General features: G+C 27.7%; 1 pseudogene across 3 annotated transcripts; it reads left to right on the forward strand.

Annotated features, from left to right (window-relative positions):
- The first annotated feature begins 1,891 nt into the window (after positions 1-1,891).
- Positions 1,892-11,411, forward strand: LOC107450640 (ras-related protein Rap-1b pseudogene; annotated as a pseudogene). Of its 3 annotated transcripts, none has more exons than XR_015435510.1 (3): positions 1,892-2,157; positions 6,720-6,832; positions 8,701-11,411. The product of XR_015435510.1 is annotated as a ras-related protein Rap-1b pseudogene, transcript variant X1 (transcript). The 3 variants fall into 3 exon arrangements; XR_015435511.1 differs by lacking the exon at positions 1,892-2,157 and adding an exon at positions 3,956-4,048; XR_015435512.1 differs by lacking the exon at positions 6,720-6,832 and having other exon boundaries at positions 1,955-2,157.
- Positions 11,412-21,619: the final 10,208 nt, after the last annotated feature.

Raw genomic sequence — 21,619 nt, forward strand, 5'->3', positions numbered from 1 at the left:
AAGTATACATATGTATATTGAGTTTCTGACAGGTAAAATTGCCTTATCCATTACTCCATGTTAAATTTACGAGAAAAAGTTGGTTTTAGTTTTATTTCGGTAAATTTTGGCACACGATCAAACAGAAAACGTCGTAGCCCGTATGTTGTAATAACTCTTTGGTGAAGTTAGATAGCAAGAAATCTAGAATTATACGAATATCAAAATCGAAATCTATCTGATGAAAAGTTGAGATGTTATTAATAATCACCTTTAAACTTCTGTTTACTCCGGTAATCTAATATTTTCTTTTACCTTTTTGGTTCTACATTCCTCAATAGTGCTTCATTTCTATTTTGATTGTAATTTTTTTTTCCACTTAAATATGAATTTGTGAGTTAATATTATCTATAGCATGCATCATTTCACTGATTTGTGCAATGATCAATTATTGATTTATTACCTGATTGGAACATTGATAGCGAGTTCATTTGAAGCATTGATGACGTAATTTGGGTTGTCCAATCGAATATTTCAGTGTCTTTGTCCAACTGCTTGTTATAAAATGTTTCCTTCATTACATTCAATATGAATTTCACGAAGGAGAAGTAATTGCTGAAGTAGTTGTCGAATTGAAATTACTATAAAAATGTATGCAGTTTTATTGATTTGAATATGCATTTAATGGTAATAAAGATGCGAATATAGCTATATTTTTAGATGAAAAGCTTTGCACTTCATTGACATAATATTTTCGTTTCACAATGTAGAAAAAAAATTTCTCATCTACCCGTATATCTTAAATTAAAGAAATATAAGTCTAGCATACATTTAAAACATAAGTTGCCAATATCAGATATTATTCTGCCAATTTATAACATCTTATTCTTTCATACTAAAAAGTTAAAACTTCACTTAATACCAGTTTCTAGTTGAAGAAAATTTAGTCAATAGTTTGATATGATGTGCCTCAATAATTTTAGTAATAAAAATTTTAACAACTTTAATAAGCGTATTTGAAACTTAGAAATATCTAATCATGTGATAATTTCGGTGTTTTTTTGTTCATATAATTTAAATGAGAATTAAAACTTTGTTCCTGAAGATAACTTTGCTTTCAATAATTAATATATTTCCAAAACTGTGCTCACTACATTGATGAACATTTTCATGTAATGAGAATGTTCATCAATGCTGTCATGTAGATAAAGTGTTCAATTAGTCAGCATCATTGAACACTCTATCTAGAGTGTTCAATGATGCTGTGTGAACAAACAATAAATAAAGATGTATTTTTGTTTTGCTACATCAAAAACAAAAAGTATTTGAAACCAGTAAGAAATGTTATGCAATCACCTCTAAATATGTATTTCAAATCAGCAGTTTTGTTTCTAAATGTGCGATTTTTTACCATACGTTTAATTTAAGAAGTGTTTACTTTTCTATTTTCGAAATGCATGTGATGGAATCACTTGATCATCGTTTTTGTTTGCTTGTTTCCCTGAACACGTGCCGCAAGCTCATATTCTTATAAGTCTCACGAGATAGTTCTATCTTTGTAAAAAAAGGAAAAGCTAGTACTAGAAATATATTAATGCAAAAACTAGGTCTAGTACAGCACGTGATTTATTTTCACATGGACTTATTTTGGGAGGAAATATATTGTAAGAGAAACTAGTTCTAGAAACTAAAAAATAAATTTATAAATACAGCAAATAAAATATTTAACAGACAACTTATAAAATGACAATGTAGATCTATTTCAGTTCTATTCATTCTTTCCTGACCTTTTTTTCTTCTCATCCTGTTGTAAAGACATTTCAATATCATCTGTTCTATCCAAATCTATTAGCGTCTTCGGTCTATTGTTGTCATCCTATGCGAAGAGCTTTAGTTTGTTATCGTCATCGGAACATGCGCAGAAATGACCTGAAACGAAAGGTTTATAAAGGCATCTATCCTCTATTCTAATTCTAACAACTGTTCGAGTTTATCAGCAGACAGTTTCATGGCAATTAATTGATCCAGAGAGGCAGTTTCTTTTTGAGGTATTTCACCGTCTCTTAAAATTGCCGAAGGAAAATTGCGCCAATGGTGTGCATTGAAGCAAGCTCACTTCTCAATTTTCGACGCCAATTTACTGCTTTGTTGTGGAATTCTCTTGTTTCAAAAAGGAAGGTAAGCATCATTTAAATAATCTACCATAATTTTCCTTACACTATTGTTAATGGAATAATTTAAGTGTTTATTTTAAATGAATTTAATTAATTATTCGAATATTTGAACTGAGATTTTTTGTAAATCAAACTGGCTGCTTTTTCACCTGACAAACAGACTTTACAATTGGTTATTTTAACATAAGGTAGTATATTAAGGTGAGAATACCATATGAGCTTTCTCAGAAATGTGGTTACTGGGCTAATATAAAAATAAACTATGAATTTCAACTGAAGGAATAATGACACAAGAAAATATTCAAAAATTAAATAATTATGATGATAAAAATGCTTATAAAGAAGTGTAACTTAATGCATATAAAATTTGTAAAATTTCACTTCAGTTTTAAAGCTATACGTTTTAAACTGTACTTTTATTTATTACATGGAAGGTACCACGCTGCCTTAAAAGAAGAAAAAAAACGTTTACGAGAACTCTTTGCTTGAGATAAAAAAAAAAACAAATCAATGAGTAATGCATTTTTTTAAAAAAAATAAAGAAATCGTGTTTTTTTATTATTAATCTTAAATCATAAAAATCGTCATTTTTAGAATTCAATATATAGTGTTTAAATAATAAAATAATTTTTAAGCATTTTTATGTAAAACTCCATATCACAGAAAATACATCATGGGTGTTGCTAACGACCAATTTCCGACTAAATTAAAATGCACATTCACACTAGTTTTCTAAATTTTACACATTAAAAAATATTGTTCAATGTTCTAAAAGTAAGCAAAAAAAAAGATAAATATCTTTTTTGATTTTACCTTTCATGAGTTTAAATGGATGATAATTCTTGAGCAATATATTTGTCTGAATTATTGAGAGAGATTCAAAGAAATTTCCAATTATTAGATTAATTGACAATAATACTTGCAGCTCCCACTCATATTATATAAAGCGCCTTAAACGAACCAATTATATGCTAAAAAAAATTCCGTATAAGCTTTCGTATTTACATTTTGTAGAACATATTTTGCACTGCAAGATGTAAAATAAATTATACTTCTTGCTCATATGTAATTTGTATGAATTTGAGAGATAACTTTGAGTTTTATGTTTATTATACTTCGGCAACAGATTTTAAATTTTATACGAGAGAATTTAAGAGGTATGAAAGTTAATTTATTCAAAATTCTCAAACGATTTTTAATTCACTGTCTAATAAAAATCTAAATTTATTTTCTGTAAAATTTCATTTTGTGCTTTTAGATTATTAGTGATTTTTAATTTTTTTTTCTTTAAGTTTTGAATTATTCAGGATGTATAATAAATTTAAAGTTAATAGCTCAGATATGATTTCTAAAAAGCTCTTAAAGTTTCATGTTTATTCGATTACAGTAACAAATTTTAAATTCCATGGTCGAAAGTATTAGAGTTGTGAAAGTAAATTTATTACAAATCAACAAACGATTTTAAACACATTATATTCGAACTATGAAAAAAAAATTCGATAAAATTTCATTTTGTGCATTCAGATTACTGTTTTTTGATTTTTTTTTCATTGACAGTTGAAAAAAATTGGCTATAAATCAGCAAACGATTAAATACAGCATTATCTAATAATTATCCATTTTTTTATTTTACTGTAAATTATCGTTTTGCTCCTTAAAATTAGTGAATCAGCATTTGCAAAAATCAATATTCCTGAAGTTAGAATTTTTATAATGATGAGCAGGTGTTTTTCTTTCGAGAGATTGCTTTTTTATCTTTTGAAACACCTGTTGTCACCTCGATTGGAAGAGCGTGTGCATTTGTTTGAATAGTTGTATAATTTGTTATTCATTTTTCCTCGGCGGGATAACTCTTCCTCAGGAAGTACTAACATTATGAATTTATCTACATAAAAGTAAGATGTTATGGTTTTATTTTATTTGTTACGTAAAATGTAAACTATTGATTTTGTTAAAATATAAACTATGTGTCAGAGAATTAAATAAAAAAATACGTGATTTTAAGTTTTAAATTTAAATTAAAACATAATTTATTTATTTTCGAACAGTTTTAGTTATTATCTTTTAAAATAAAATGATCTAAACTTAATTCATTGACATTTTTATTTCATAATAAAATATAGATTTATTAAACCATAATAATTATAACATATAAATAATATTATTCAGGGCGGATAGGGGATGGTTTGGAAAGCTGGAATGACTCTGGTATTTATCTCTGGCACAGATTGGCAAAACTTATTGACAGATTGATCATGCTTGCATTTTCATTTTCATGACGACATATTTCGTGCTTAGAAACAAATTGAAATAAATAATGTTTTTATGGTAGCTTTAAATACTTTTATTTCTCATTTTTAGTATTTGAGTATATTATATTATGAATGAATATATTTTTGAAGCGAATATAGTCCTTTTTGGAGTATTATTTTTTAATTAATTGGATAATTAACGAAAATTACTCCACGGGGGTTAAGAAGTAGTTATGGAGCTACTATTAACATTCATTTTTCTGTTAATTACAAACTTATTTGGGTATTTATTATCCTTTAAAAAAATTAAGAGTTAAGAATTAATGAAGAATTAATCTTTTATAGTACTAAGAATTTAAATAAACTTGCAGCGTATTTAATTTATTTATAAAATTTTTTATTTTCTTCATATTTTTCTTATTTTAGTGAATAGACTGAATTTTGAAACGGGATTATTTCTTTCAAAAAATAATCTTCAATCTGATTTTTTTTAAAATTTAAAATGAAGGAAACCTATAATTTAAAATGCCTATGAAATTTGATATTTTTAAGAAAGTAATTGGAAAATGTGTTTTTCGGAAATGGCTAACACTTTACCTAAATTTCCGGCAGCTACTTTACGAAGTAAAAACCTATTTCTACTTAAATGAGGAAACACATTTTGTACAAAATACATTTTGAAAGAATCTCTACTAAATGAATTACTTGAGTTCAAAACTTGAGCTCTATTGAAGATCTGACATTAATTGAAGATTTGACATTAGTTAAAATAAACTTTCTAAAGATTATTTAAGCATAATTCTGCTTTTATATTCAAACCAAATCCTATTTAATGTTGCTTGGGGTTTTATAATTAACTATAGATTAAACTTCTCGATGATTTGTTCACACACTAACTCTGATAGGTATAAAGATGACCAAAATAACTTTTTTATTAATAAAATAAAGATTATTAAAAAAATATTATGCTTAGCAAGCCCTTTTTGCCAAATTGATGAAAAATTGTCCACACTTTCCCCCTCATTAATAAAAACGTTATTGTTACTTGTAGATGAAAAAAATGTATTAACAATATATCGTTTCTTAAAATACTAAACAATAAAATAGATAAAAAACCAACTTGATTTGAAAATAAGTAAGACTTAGAAACGGATTCTAAAAATGCCCGTCTATGTGCTTTTCACAAAAAGTGACAGTTTTAGAATTTATTATAAAGTTTCTAACACATAAAATTCATAACATTAAGATAGTAAATTAAATAACGTGACATTTAAAAGTAAGACAGTATGGATTCTTTCATTAAGATTTTTACTATATCGTAATGATTTAAAAAGGTTGAAAGGAAACGGAGAGAGAAATTTAGGTCAAAATACCATACTGTATGGTAATGAAGTTCCAATAAAGGTAGCATAATTCTGGTTAATTGAACCAAAATATACTATGTTTAAGATCTACGTTTAGTAATTTTTTTCGGTCATTTGATAACTGTTTGCTAGAAATTCTGGTTTTCAAAATCATTGCTACATATTTAATAAAAAAAAAAAAACCTGATAAGTAAATATAACGGAATGAATGATTTTTTATGCCATGCTTTAAGGAGTCATGATAAAATTACCAAATTTCATAGCATTTACCAAATTTTAACGCATATTATAAAAGCATATTTTCTAGTAAATTTTACCAAAATCAATCCCAAAGCACTTTTTTTACTCTCCCTCAAAGATTATAATCGATTTTAATTTTTATATTAAGTACTGCAACGATTTCCCCCAGGCGATTCTGGAGCACGCTTCACAGGCTTAAGTCACGAAGCTCACCAAATGGAACACTCCGTTAAAATGTGCATAAGCTATAGACTATAGTCATATAAGCTAAATAGCTATATAAGCTATGACTATATACTTAAGCTGTAAATATGTAATAAAATTATATTTTGATATACATGTTAACGTCAATGTATGGATTGCGGCATTCTATGAAATGTCTAGTCTGGTAATTTTAATGAAAGTATGAAATATGAGAATTATTACATACTTAGGTTATGCATTGCATAGATTGCATGTAGGTTTTTAATTAGTCCTAGGCAATGGATTAAATATTAATCGTTTCTTACTTTGCTGGAATGCATACATTGACAGTTGCAGATGTATTTTAATAATTGTAATTTTAAGCTAATCAATAATTGCTTATTTTTATAATTTGTAACTGTTTGAACTGTATTATGAATTCTGGAGCAATCTGGATTCGGTAAACACAACTTTATTCATATAAGTTACAACATTTTTCTCCCTCGTTTGCTTTATCTCTTTTGCAGGCTACGAGAAGATAAAGTAATTGCGGAAATCGCTCAACTTTCGAATTTATTCGAAAACATTTTTCCTCATACTTACTTCCTGTAGTATATGTACTTGTTGTATATCTACTTGGGTATGTAATAATGTTATATTTACATTATATACATTGTAAGAAATTTCGATGATCTTCATAAGCCATCATGATGAACCATAATATCGTCCAAATGTGCTTTGAACTCTATATGATGTTCAGTTAAACCATGCTATTGTACTTCTTAATATTATTCTTCGAATTGAACTGACACAGGACCTAATTTAAAACTTTACTAAGTTTGCAGCAAGCTTGGACAGTGTTATGGTTCAAATGTCATGAACCAATTTTTCTGAGAGGATATTACCAAATGCAATAAAATACAGCTTTTAGAATTTCTTTTATTAAGAAGGTACTCTAGTTAAATATTCTGTTTTCTTTATTTTTATGTAATTGAAATGTAAGCATATGTGATAATATTTGTATAAAAATATGAATTGATATTCATAGAAATGAGAAAAATATTGCACTTTGAAATAATGAGAATTGTTGATAAAATAAGATAAAATAAAAATTTATATATTTTTCTTAAAAAAAATTTTCGCAAATACATAATCTGAAAATATCTCTAATTTTAAATGAACTGAAGTAAAAATTTAGAATAATGTAAAGGTTTCAATGGTAGTGAATCGAATGGGAATGAATTATTTCTACTGTAATAAAACGGTAGTAACGTTTTTAGGAAAGGTATTTTAGGTATTTTAGGTATAGGTATTTTAGGAAATTTTAGGAAGTAAATTGTAACTTCACAGCAACGCATTTTATAAAAAAAAAATTTGCCGTAGTTCCTGTAGAGCGATTTATTATTTTTATTTTTAGGAAGTAAATTGTAACTTCACAGCAACGCATTTTATAAAAAAAAAATTTGCCGTAGTTCCTGTAGAGCGATTTATTATTTTTATTTTTAGGAAGTAAATTGTAACTTCACAGCAACGCATTTTATAAAAAAAAAATTTGCCGTAGTTCCTGCAGAGCGATTTATTATTTTTATTTTTAGGAAGTAAATTGTAACTTCACAGCAACGCATTTTATAAAAAAAAAATTTGCCGTAGTTCCTGTAGAGCGATTTATTATTTTTATTTTTAGGAAGTAAATTGTAACTTCACAGCAACGCATTTTATAAAAAAAAAATTTGACGTAGTTCCTATAGAGCGATTTATTATTTTTATTTTTAGGAACTAAATTGTAACTTCACAGCAACGCATTTTATAAAAAAAAAATTGCCGTAGTTCCAGTAGAGCGATTTATTAACTTTAAAGGGAAGTGTTTAATTTAAACAAACGTGTGAATTTTTAAAAAAATGAATCATCAGATAAATTCTGACTTATTTTCAAAGAAAAAGAAATCTTTTATATAGACTGAATAATAAAAAAAAAAGAAATTGCTGAGTTAATAGGAAAGATATCTAGTTCTAATGTTATTAAAAAAAAAGGAAACGAAAGTGAATAAACTATTTCGTCTTCGTTTAAAAACTTAAGAGGCTAATTCGAAAATCTGTGTTTTTCTTCCTGGTATTCTTTTACAATGAGACTTTTTAACTACTATAAAATATTTTAAACACCAATCAGAATGCTTGAAAATCGCAACAAATATGTAATACTTAAGCTATGCAATATAGGAACTAATTTTCACATTCAATTAAATATTATAAGCAATAAAACTATTATTTCAAAATTCTTATCTAAAATTGAATAAGTAAGTAAATATTATTTTTAATTTAGACATATGCATGAACATTTTAAATATATTTTAAAGAAAAGAAAGAATCTGACATATGTTTTTTTTTTAACTATTTTTAGTTCTTTGTATTGAATGAATCTGACATATATTTGAAAAGAAAGAATCTGACATATGTTTTTTTAAAACTATTTTTAGTTCTTTGCATTAAATGTAAGTTTTTATCATTTTAGGAAGTGTTCGCAGACGAGTTTTAGCTACCATTACCTTTCGCACAACTTTGTCGATCATACAGCTTTATTTCAACTAAACGCTTCATTAGTATTTGTTTAAGATGCCCAGCTCACATATACCTTTACTGAACAGCGTTAATGAGAACTCCTGCTTTGATATCAAAGGCCATTACAGATTAGTCCTCATGGGAGCTGCCCACGTTGGCAAAACTGCAATCGTTCATCAATTCCTTTACGAACACTTTCCTACTGAGTACATACCCACGATAGAGGAGCTCTACAGAGGCGAGTACGATGTTGGTAACACTGGACTCGTCCTGGACATCCTGGACACCAGTGGAACCTATGAATTTCCAGCCATGCGCAAGTTAGCAGTGGATACTGGTGATGCTTTCATTCTTGTTTACGCCATAAATGACGCCGAATCCTTTGAAGAGGTGAGGAGATTGAAGGAGCTTTTGTTGGAGCACAAACCATCTGAAGCACCGATAGTTGTCGTTGGCAACAAATGTGATCTGGAAAAGCAAAGGGTGGTGCAGAAAGAAGTTGCCGATACCATTGTCGCCATTGATTGGGAGAACCGATTTGTCGAATCTTCTGCCAAGGATAACATCAACATTGTCAGAATTTTCAAAGAGATCTTGACCCAGGCTAACTTCCCTTATGATTTGAATCCATCGATCCAGAAACGACGCACTTCACTTCCTCTGTATTCTTTACCGAAGAGCAAGAACAGCAACCTGACCAAGAACAAGAAGATAAAGAGAAATAGTTGTGCTGTTTCCTAAGAGAGGGAATTGGATAAAATCCCTATCATTTGAGCCTAAGAAGTTTTATTAAGTTTGGAGGTATTAGTTACAGTTTAGTTTTTATTTATAAAATCATCATGGCTTACTTTAAACACCAAAATGAAAAAAAAATTATAATAATACTTTCAAATTATTTATTGAAAAAATTTATTTACGGATTCGTTGGAAAGGTAACAAAATAGTTTTGATATTTAGTAGTCCAACTGTTTCTTCGAATAGTTAAATGTTTCAAATCATACTTTAGTTTGTTCTAAAAAATTATATACATAATCAAAATTTGAAGCATATATTTCTCAAGATATTTTTAATATACTAAAATGGTTGGTGAATAATTATAGAACTTTAAAGAATTGTGAGATATTATTTCCATTAAAATAGCTAAATATAAAGTAACAATAATGATTTGGTTTGGTATATTTTAATTAGATCTTGAGTTATAGAATTAATAAAAATCAACAAATTCAGTTTGAAACAACCAATGGAATTATATAAAAAAATATGCATACATTACTGAGGTAAATGTAAATTTTAATCAGTTAATATTCTTTTTCATATTATTATAAAATTCATACTTTTTCCTTTCAAAGTTAACATTTAACACTTCTTTTAAAATGCTTCAATAGTGATTGTAATTGGAATATATGCTCTACATTATTGACGTTATTTTTAAGTATCTTTGAAATGAAATTATTGAGTTATAGTAGAAATTCCATTTGGCATGAAATCTAAAATCCAGTTCGAGAAATGTTTCAAAAATGAAAGTATGCTTTTCTATGGTTCATAGAAAAAATGTAGCTGTAAAAGTTAAATTTGTCTTAAAGCCATGAAATGACACGATTTAGTACAAAAAACTGCATTTATAAAACATGAATATTTAATTAATACACCAGTTTTATGTGCAGAAGAATTCGTGAAAGTTACTAATAGAAATTTAAACTGTATTAATAATCCTATAGATTTGAAGTGGTTTATTGAAATGAAATTTCCTGTATAATTTATCAAATAGATTACATTTATAACATTCTTCAAACTAGTGTAAAAGAATACTCAATATTATAATGTTCTTTAAACACTGTAAAGTAGCTATATAATGCGTATTTTTATGTAATCTTTTTAGAGATCACACGCAATTTTCTTTTTATTATCTCAGTTTGAGATGGTTTCATTGAATCGAAATATTACATACTTTTAAATTATGCATTAAAATTACATGCTGAGGGATAAATCAGAGATCTACATATTAAGAAGTTAGATGTGTTTTTCAATCATATTCAATTTCAATATTAAGTATGAAGCAGTAATGTAACACACTTTGAAATTTTTTTACTAACAATGCATAGTATTATAATCATGTTAATCTTTTCATGCAGTAATATTTTCTATTTCAAGAATAATTCTCAAAATTATGATTGCTATATGTTATTGAAACAGTTTTTTAACTGTAACATTTTTGCGGTTTCAAAATCTCGCATCACCTGAATCATTTTTTAATTATTAATGTCAAATGCATTAAATCATAACTACTTTCTATAATAATACTGCTCGCAAACACTTTGTCAAATACCTCAATCTTAATTTGAGATTTGTTACATAAGAGCACTGCCTTAAAAGTTCTTGTGGCATGCTACTGACTAGTGTGGACGGAAGCTGTAATACTATCTGTGAATTGTGTCATTATTTATGTGTATATGTGTGTAGATATAGGTGGCATTGCTCATTTGCTGTTCATATAAATATCTATGGTCAAGTGTGGTTCGTCAAGTAGTAACATCTTACATGAAGTAGTATATTTGGCCAAAACGCCTGAAGACACATACTATGTTTAGCCATTGATGGTAAAGAGCGTGTTCTTTAACACCATCTTAAATATACATAAGGACAATCTTTAGACGAAAAAGAAAATGTAAGATCCTACATATCTGGCATCATAAATGGCTGTTTAGTCGAGGAAAAAAGTAGTAAAAATCTGACGGATCATTATCGAAATCAATAAGATCACAAGGAAAATTAAAAGCATAAAGAAACCTTTTATTTATCAGATGAAATTTAAAATTAATTATAATTTAATTTTAATTATTTTAATATGATTTTTGCACTGATAATTCTATTGATTCTGTTGAGTGTTTTGTTTCTTTAATTTGAAAAAAAATAGTGTGTAATGTGTACATTATTTTTTAAACAATACATTAAGGACGGTCTAACCAATACGTCAGATGAGCCAATACGTCTGGTTGGTAATATCTCAGGCCGAATAGCTTCAGAGGCAAACAATTTGAAACCAATTTTATTTTTCATAACGAATGCAGCGCAAACAAGAATAGGAAAGAAGAAGTGAATAGAAGTGAAAGTTAAAAACCACAGTCAGTTGTAATTTGCATAAAAACAAATTAAACAATGAACTTGAAAATAATGAACATAAAGTAAAACGTCTTAGTTAATATATATAAAATGACGATTGGAATTTTGCATATCAATTTCCAATGTTAATTGGAAAAGAAGCATCAAGGAAACTAAATAACAAATTCATACGTAAGGCGGAAAATAATTTAATATGATTTTGTTCTGAAAAGAAAATTGAACATTTTATGCATAGACTCATTTAATCTATCACTATCCATTGTTTAGTTAGATTGTAAAATTAGAGGTTCTAAAAATATATCACATAAATCGTTTGAATTCACAGAATTGGTGCAAAAATATATCACTATAGAATCTTTTATAACTATACATTACAAATATCTAAGAATGGAATTTTAATTAAAAGTATCGAAAATAATTTCTGAGATTTAAGTATTTTTACATAACCTTAACGAACTACTTAAAAAATCTTTTATCAGAAGAAAATTTTTTCTTCCTGCCTTGAACGTTTTAGAAAATTTATCTCTTGGTTTACTAGTTTAATGGCATAATGCTTTCATATACTTAAAATCAATGGCAAGGAAATTGAATTTTATCACTAATATTTCTACATATTTTACATTCATACAGAAAGAAAAAGCTTTCTATTGTGAAGATGTTTGAATGTATTAAATAAGATATTTTCTAGATTTCAATTCAAAATGTTCAAATGTAATATTAATATTTTTTAATCTATACATTTTGATAGAATTATGAGATGCTTAGAAATAAAATTGGTTACTTTCTTCATAAGTTCACATACTACTACATATTTTTACTCATATAGCGTATAATATCTTAATTTCCTTTACTCGAAGCTAGAAAGGCGGATTACTTTCCCACCGAAGTATAGTTTATGTGCTGATATGATTTTAACAGCAAATGAGCAATACACCACGCAAAATAGAGTACATTTTAACAAAATTTTGAAATATTTTATTTGTTTTGCACTGAATTTAAATGTTATGGCACTTTCAGTATACAGTAGAACTAAGTATCTGAAAAGAACATGCATTTTAAGATAATCATTTTTAAGTAAATTATGTGGTAGACTAGCATAAAGTGATGATCTATCAGGGCTCGAAAATTACATAGGGAAGTAAAAACTTCTATCAGGTATGAATTTTTTACCCTTACCTACCTGCTCGGACAGCTGAATTTGAGGACATCCCTGCAGGAGCATCTTTTGTGATCTCTGTAGTAGTACTTGGTCGGGCATGTAAATTATTCAAAGAGTGAAGTTTGACAAAAACTCTCAGAGTTTGACAAAAATCACCAAGGAGAAAAAAAAATCGATTTTATTTGATAAACCTAAATATCATATAAATCAAAATTAATTAAAGTTAGCTATTTCTTTTTTATTCCTTATTTAATACTTATTTTTATTTAAAAAAAAGTGTACTCAAATCGTTGTGCTTAAGGAAGTAGTTAATATAAATGTTTATAATAACGTTTTAATGTAACACGTTGAAGAGCGTCAGCATGTACTTGCTGATAGCACTTAATAATTTTCATAATAGTGAGATTTCGCAATTTTGCGTATCATCCCATAGTACATGAGTTTTGAGGTAACTGCGCATGCTTGTTAAGACGCTTAGTTAAATATAACTTAAAAATAAATATATACGTAATTATTAATTGCATTTTATTATTTTTTTAGTGACTTATAGTTTTTTTAAGGTTTACAGCCAGTCTTTATACTGCACTAATCAATTAAAAACATTTAAATTTGTGATATTTTATTGAAAAATTTACTTTTTCAAAATGTTTACATAATATTTTTATTGTTGTTTTAATCTTATGGTTAAAAAATATCGCTTTAAAGAAAATTTATTTTTTTATTTAATTATATCTATGACTTTATAGAGTGCTCTAGCACAAGCGCACTTTAGGAGCACATGCGCAGTAACTTAAATGCTGAGTTATGTGCACAGTGTACTCTCGGAAGCACACGGGAAGATATGTTAAACTACAAAATCTCTCTAATATCACTAAAAAATGTAAGAATGCTCTTCATTTACTGCAGTAACGCATATTAATACTTGATACTTCCATGTTAGTAAAACTTAATACTTTAAAAGTAAAACTTAACACCTCCTAATCATAATTAAAAATGTTGATATAAAGTTGTTTATATCACTTTTTTCCAGAGATTAAAAAAAAAGCACTTTTGTATATTTTCATCAATATGCAATCGAGAAAGAGAAAGATCTTTAGGCACATGTGTAGACAAACATGCCCGGTCAAGCTAGTAAAAATTTTGTTACTTTTCGAGCCCTGTGTTTCAGTTATCTGAATCAACTAAACAACTTACTTTCTCCTCATTTGGACAAGCGCATTTGAATCATGTGCATTAGAATTCATACGCTTAGACGTTGCCGTCGGCGTCCACTGTAAATCCAAACATATTTGTAAATAGAAGACAAAGTAATTAATAAGTGGTAAATGATGTAAGTGCCAAAAATTGCAGCACCAATTTACACGTTTTATTTCTATATTTTAAGTCTGTATAAGATAAACTAACAGTGAATTTAAATTAACTCATTGTCCTGTTCTTAATTTAATGTCCTTGATGTTCTTAATTTCAAAAAGCATAAACAAATACAGAGTATGGTAGTATGAACGCTTTGAGGGCTTAGCTGGTGATGAACGGAAGTGCCAAATATTGCAAACACTGTTTTTAACTTCCAAGTGTTAAATGATAAATGCTACAATAGAGTGTGATAAAAGTGACCCACAGGCCATTCCTCAATTTAAAAGAGCATGCACATATGAAGATAGGGTAAGCAACGTGCGGCTGATTTGGTCAACCATGTAAGTTCCAAAAGAAGTGGTATCATACATTCTTTACAAACTATACCAGATTATTTTGTGTTTATTTACCAACAGAGGTTTCTCATTGAAAGCAATTTAAAACCATATAGGTTGCAAGTGGAAAAAAAGTTTATTTTTTGAGATTTCCACCCTCTTAGACCTTACTTCATTTACCACTTTTTGTCTCAATTATGCACAGGCGCTATTAATTACAAGTGTGAAGAAAGTAATCTCACTATCACTTTAATTTAAATTTCGTAATCGAATTAGAAGTTCTTGTAAACTTTAGAGATCCATTTAAAATATTTGTTCTTCCTTCAGATTGCGATTTAACACTTTGCTTATACTTAAAATGTAAGAAGCACATATAATTATTCGTAACGTCTCTGTTATATTTTAATATGTTAATGACTTACTGTGACGTGAAAACACATATGTGATGTAAATTATTCACCTTCATTGTACTTGTCTTGTCTGTCTTTAATAAATTCTTTGAAATGTCTTTTCTGATAAAGTCTTTTCTTTTAAAGTTTTGTAAATGATATTCTACTTTACTTTACTTTTACCCTAGATGAGTTTAGTTTGTTAGGCTCTACTTAAAAGCTCTCAATTTTTATTAAGATCAAACTTTTGCCTACGATTTATTAAATCATATATTTTGCTACCAGGTAAGTCTATTCGAAACCTCACTCACAGAATTAGTTTTGATGGCAAAAACAAGGTTTTGGTGCTTAAAACATGAACATCCGTAACTGATGCTAAGGACCTTACTCAAATTAAGTCTTCACAACTGATCAATGCTTTGCACAGTGAAAGGAAAAAATCCTTGGTATTCGAAGATTTAAATGACTTCAATATTTTAGCAACAAAAGTTAACAAATTAGAAATGGCAAAAGCTACGGTACAAGTAAATAAAAATTTATTTGGACAAAGAGCATCAAAATGCTTTTGAAACACTTCCACGCCTATTTTTTCCAAACCCTTTGTTTGGGGGACGAGATAGCCTGGTTGGTAGGGCACTGGGCCCATGTCCAAGAGTTCGTGGGCTCGATACCCACCGGCCGAAGACTCCCTGTGTAGTAAATGGTGACTGATGCACGTTAAATCTGTCGAGTCGCAAAGTCCTCCATGTTCCCATAACAAATCAATACCTCTGGGGGTACTGATCCAAGAGTTTCCAATTGGGCAATTGGTGAAACCATTCTTGTTCAATACAGATGCGGACAAAAGAACAATTTCTCGTTTTCAATTGCAGGATTTTGATGGTGTAAGGCAATTTCTAAGGCAGGGCAAAATTATCCGGCAATTAAGTTTGAGATTTATGTTATTCATAAATCAGTTAAGGATTATCTATCAAATCGTTTAATAATTTTAAGGCTGCGGTGATAACTAACTCCAATAGAAAGAGTTCAAAATGTTCTAAATTTTATTTTTCAGTCAATTTATTGAACATGTCAAGTTTATCAGTTAGACCTTCAAATTATAAAAATAAAACATGTTATATGACATGTTAGTTAAGACATGCAAACATATTTTTAAAAAAAAATTCAGTTCATAGATTAAAAAGAAAACTATAAAATAATGATAAAAAATATTTCTTGAAAAATATATTTATTTCAGCACAATTTTGCGTTAGTATTCCTTTTATGTATGCATTTTCCAAATTTATACCGAATAATGCTATGATGCTCATTGTTTTCAAACAATAAAAATGCAACCTTAAAGTATTAAATACAATATTTTTTACAAATAATGAAAACTCATAACTAAAATACAATATGTGTTTTTCTATGAAAAACTGAAACGGATGTTTTGTATGTGCATTATGGCACAATGCAAGGGCTACATAAAGAATAAGTCTTAATGATTTTGTTGTTGAACTAAGCAGAATAGAGAAAATATTGCTACTTGCAGTTTTTTACGAATGTACAGTGTGCCCAAAAAAAATGGATCACCCTGAATAACCTTAGATCTAATGATCGGATCTTTACGTTTCGTATCTCAATCTTTAAGGCTCGAAGGAAGTAACTTCAAATTAATTAATGCAGACGATTCTTCGAGTTACGAAATCAGACACAAAAAACGTACTTTCTCTAAATAAACATAAATTTTTTTCAACGGAATTGGATTTTTAGATACTGGGAATAGCTGCAAACTGGGAAGAATGGTCATGAAAGCGATCCAAAGTTTGGACCCTTACTGCTAATTTTACTTGTTGCGTATTCCGCTATATCTGAAAAACGTTTTATGGGAATTGAAATTTTTTTCACGCAATTATAAGATTCGTTTCTCCAAAGATAATTCAGTGCAAAAAATTTATAAATAAATACATTTTAGCAAATAGCTATTTTTTATTATTTTATTCAGTAAAAATTGAATTTTTTTTTTAATGTTAAGGTATTTATTGCATTATTTTAAATTATCTAATTTTGTATGGCAAAATACGAAATTTGAGTAAAATCAGTCGAATAGTTCCTGAGAAATCGAAATTTAAAAAAGTAATACAGCTAAAATTAAATTTCTCAGGAACTATTTAACCAATTTCGTCCAAATTTTGTATTTTACCGTGTAAAATTACATATTTCAAAATAGTGTAAAAAGATTTATACCCGTCAATTCAAAATTTTGTCTACTGTTATTGAATAAAATAATAAAAAGTAAAAAATATTTACTATAGTCTATTTTTTGCATGACATTATCTTTGAATAAACGAAATTTATAAATGTGAGCAAAATTTTTCCATTCACTTAATAAGTTCTCGAGATATGAAATGAAACTAACATTAAGAGGTAAAAAATTTGGCTCACTCTCCTGACCAAACTATGAGGACCATATTTCCTAGATTTCGGATATTCTCTATATTTTAGGGGTCAGAAATCCGAATCCGTTGAAAAGAGGTATATTTATTCAAAGAAACAACTGTTTTGTGTCTTATTTCGTAACTTAAAATATCATCTGCATTAATTCATTAGCATATTTGAGGTTATTCCCTCGAACCATTAGGATTGAGTCCTAGAACGTAAAGATCCTATCATTAGATCAAAAGTTATTCAGGGTGGTCCATTTATTTTTTTGAGCAACTTTGCCTGAAAATTCTTGATTTAATTCTCGTCATAATTAATTACAAAAAAAATTGAATAATATCACTCAACTCACCCAAAAAGTTTTTTAGAATCTGATTTTTTTTTCATTGTTGCGTGACCTTTATAGTTTCTTGTAAAGAAATTAAAAGACTTTAATTTTTTTTAATTTTTATTTATTGCTCAGTGTTTGAAACAACATGTAAAATGAAATAGTTTGGATTATTTTGATACAAAGAATCAGATAATTCTGTTGAATATAGAAAGATGTTTTAATATTAAATACGCAAGGCAGAGTAACTTTTTTTTTAAAAAAAGAAAAAAAACATTTCTATTAATTATTAATATTATACATCTCGAAGGGGTCACAGTAGGCTTCGGAAATTTTTTTAAAACAAAAGTAGAGTGAATCTTTTTTTTACTTTACATGCACACTTAATTTACAAGCAGTAATTAATTTTTGAAAATTACTAAAATTGCTCACATTTTTTTTTTAGATTGAAAAAAATATAATGTGCTTTTATTTAATAATTTTAAAAGTATCCAAATATGTATAATATATTAATTTTTATTCATTGTTCAGAGTTTGTAACAACAATGTAAAATTTAATTGTTTGGGTTATTTTGTGGCAAAGACACTAATAATTCTGTTGAATTTAGAAAGATGTTTCAATATTAAATACGCAAGGCAGCGTAATTTTTTTAAAAGAAGAAAAAACACTTTTATTCATTATCAATATTATACTTCTTGAATGGGTCACAGTAGCCTTCGGAAATTTTTTTAAAATAAAAGTAGAGCGAATCTTTTTCTTACTTTGCATGCATACTTAATTTACAAACAAAAATAAATTTTTGAAAATTACTAAAATTGCTCTGATTTTTTTTTTTTTGAAAAATTGAAAAAATATAATGCGTTTTTATTTAATAATTTTAGAAGTATCCAAATGCGTATAATGTATTAATTTTTATTCATTGTTCAGAGTTTGTAACAACAAAGTAAAATTTAATTGTTTGGGTTATTTTGTAGCAAAGACACTAATAATTCTGTTGAACTAAGAAGGATGTTTTAATATTAAATACGCAAGCCAGCGCGATTTTTTTAAAAGAAGAAAAAAAAACACTTTTATTCAATATAAATATTATACAGCTTGAATGAGTCACAGTAGCGTTCGGAAATTTCCTTAAAATAAAAGTAGAGCGAATCTTTTCTCACTTTACATGCACACTTAATTTACAAGCAGTAATTAATTTTTGAAAATTACAAAAATTGTTCAATTTTTTTTTAAAAAATTGAAAAAATATATAGTATTTTTATTTAATAATTTTAGAAGTATCCAAAAATGTGTAATGTATTTATTTTTATTAATTGTTCAGAATTTGTAACAATGTAAAATTTAATTGTTTGGGTTATTTTGTAGCAAAGACACTAATAATTCTGTTGAATTTAGAAAAATGTTTTAACATTAAATACGTAAACCAGAGTTTTTTTCTTCCTTTTTTTAAAAAAAAGAAAAGAAAACACTTCATTATTAGTATTCCGCACTATTCATTATTAGTATTATACATCTTGAATGGATCACAGTAGCCTTATAATTTTTTTTAAAAAATAAAAGTACAATATGAATCTTTTTCTTGCTTTATATACACACTTAATTCGCAAACAATAATTAATTTTCGAAAAATAGCAAAACTACTCTCATTTCTTAAAAAAATTTAATGTGGTTTTTATTTAATATTTTTTAAAATATTCAAATATGTATAATATATTACAGTTAGAACAGTTCTTATCGTAAGTTGTGCGCAACAGCGAAAAAAAGTTGAAAAATATCAAGCACCCAGATATGTCATGCTGTAATCATTTTAAAAGCTTTTATGATGCACGTGTATCATGCTGATCGTAAAAAAATTGACTTCATACTCTTTATCATAAAAAAAACTCTTCAGGAAATAAAATTATAAGTAAACGCCAAAAAATCATCCTCGTCGAAAACATACTTCAAAATTTTATTTCTCCAAACACATCCATCATGGACAAGTAGAAAAAGGCATATGTGAAAAATTTCTGATCCCTTACTTAGCAATATAAAAATCCTGAAAAAAGAAGATGATTTTATTTGAAAAAATAAACCAGATGAATTTAAAAAACTGAACTTGAGTATTTTTCGCCAACATAAGTAATTTCTGATTGACGAACTGAGAAATAATGATGATCGTAACCATCATATAATATTAAGTTGAGAAATCCGTGACTTGTATTTTTAAATTTACTCAGTAGATCTTGAGATAAGACTTAATTCTTCTTATCAGAATGAGAAATTTAAGTTTCGCATTAACGATCTAATGGATATTAAAATAACAAACACTAATTGAAAATCAGTTAGAACTCAATCCAACTTTGAAGTTGCTAAAGAATATATTACCACTTAAAAAACACTTTGATATGTTTGCGTTATTTCTGCATAGATACCTACTTGCTTCGCTTTAAAAGGAAAATTTTTCGAACAATAGCAAAGGTTACAGGTGGGAGACAAAATAATACGAATAATTTTTAATAATTATGTATAAATGTCAAATACTTTGGTGGATTTTACATGGCAAAATTGTTGGCACAATATTAAATATCGCTTTTTGTTAAACATCATCTCATGACGAAATAACTACTAAAAATATCGACTTACAGTTTAAGGATTGTTAAATCGTCAAATAAGATTTTTTTTCTTCTTAAAGTGATGAATTTTCGTTTTTTTTGCTTAGTCTTAATATCAACTCTTAATACGCATACTTCTTTTACTTCATTTAAGACAAAGATTTTAAGGAAATATATTTTGAGTGGTTAATACGTTGCTCTGCTTAATGCCTTTCAATCGAAAAAATAAAGTAAGTGGTTCCTGATAGATATAAAAAAGTGACTTGAAAACTATTTCCTTTCCATTCAACTTATCATATAAAAAATTCCAAGTGTATTAAAAAAAAACCAACTTAATCTTGAATTTCTTGTCGCTTAGGTTGCGTTTTCTATGACACGGCACACTGTTCGAAATTTCTCAGAAAAAAATGGTTAAGTAATTTATTTAATCGTCAAGTAACAAAACATTTAAATTACCATAAATAAGATGGTATTAAAAATATTAACTGTGAGTTAAATCGTTAATTAACTTTTTTCATCTAATACAGTTAATCGGCCAAAATTTTATCGCAAAGCCCACCTAATGAAGCCACTTAGCTTCATGCTGCTGAGTACATATCATAGCCGAGAAGACTAATCGTAAATCTCATGATCGACAGAAATGCAGGTTCGAGTCCCAGCGTTGATACCACAATATTTCCTCAATTCCCACCACATGAAGTGTTTCCAGTGTAATGCGCTTACCTATTCACGTATAGATGGCAGCACCATAAATCCCCATAATACAAAAAGTCTAATATTTTGCATCTCTTACGATTTGTGAAACAACCAAATATACTAATTAAACCACAGTCCACGATTCATGAGATTAAACACAACTCAACCACAACTAACTCCAATGCCCATTATCTATCGAAAAGCCTAGCTCCTATTCCAATTAAATTTTCTTATGGTTTTGAAACCATGAGAGTTGTCAATGATTAAAAAGCGGTATAGTTTTGTTTTCATGTTTTTTAAAACCATTCTTTTACAAACGGTTTCTAATTCGTAAGAAATGTTCTTTATCGTAAACTTTGCTGTTAATTGGATGAGCGTTGCAGCCGGTTATTTTACAATTATTTCAGAATAAATTTAGCAATGCAGTATATGTTTTATTGCTTTGTTCTAAGAATGATAGTATTCCAACAACCATC

The sequence above is a fragment of the Parasteatoda tepidariorum genome, chromosome 7 (genome assembly GCF_982258835.1).
Source record: "Parasteatoda tepidariorum strain Cologne lab strain chromosome 7, Ptep-v5.0, whole genome shotgun sequence".
Taxonomy (NCBI): domain Eukaryota; kingdom Metazoa; phylum Arthropoda; class Arachnida; order Araneae; family Theridiidae; genus Parasteatoda; species Parasteatoda tepidariorum.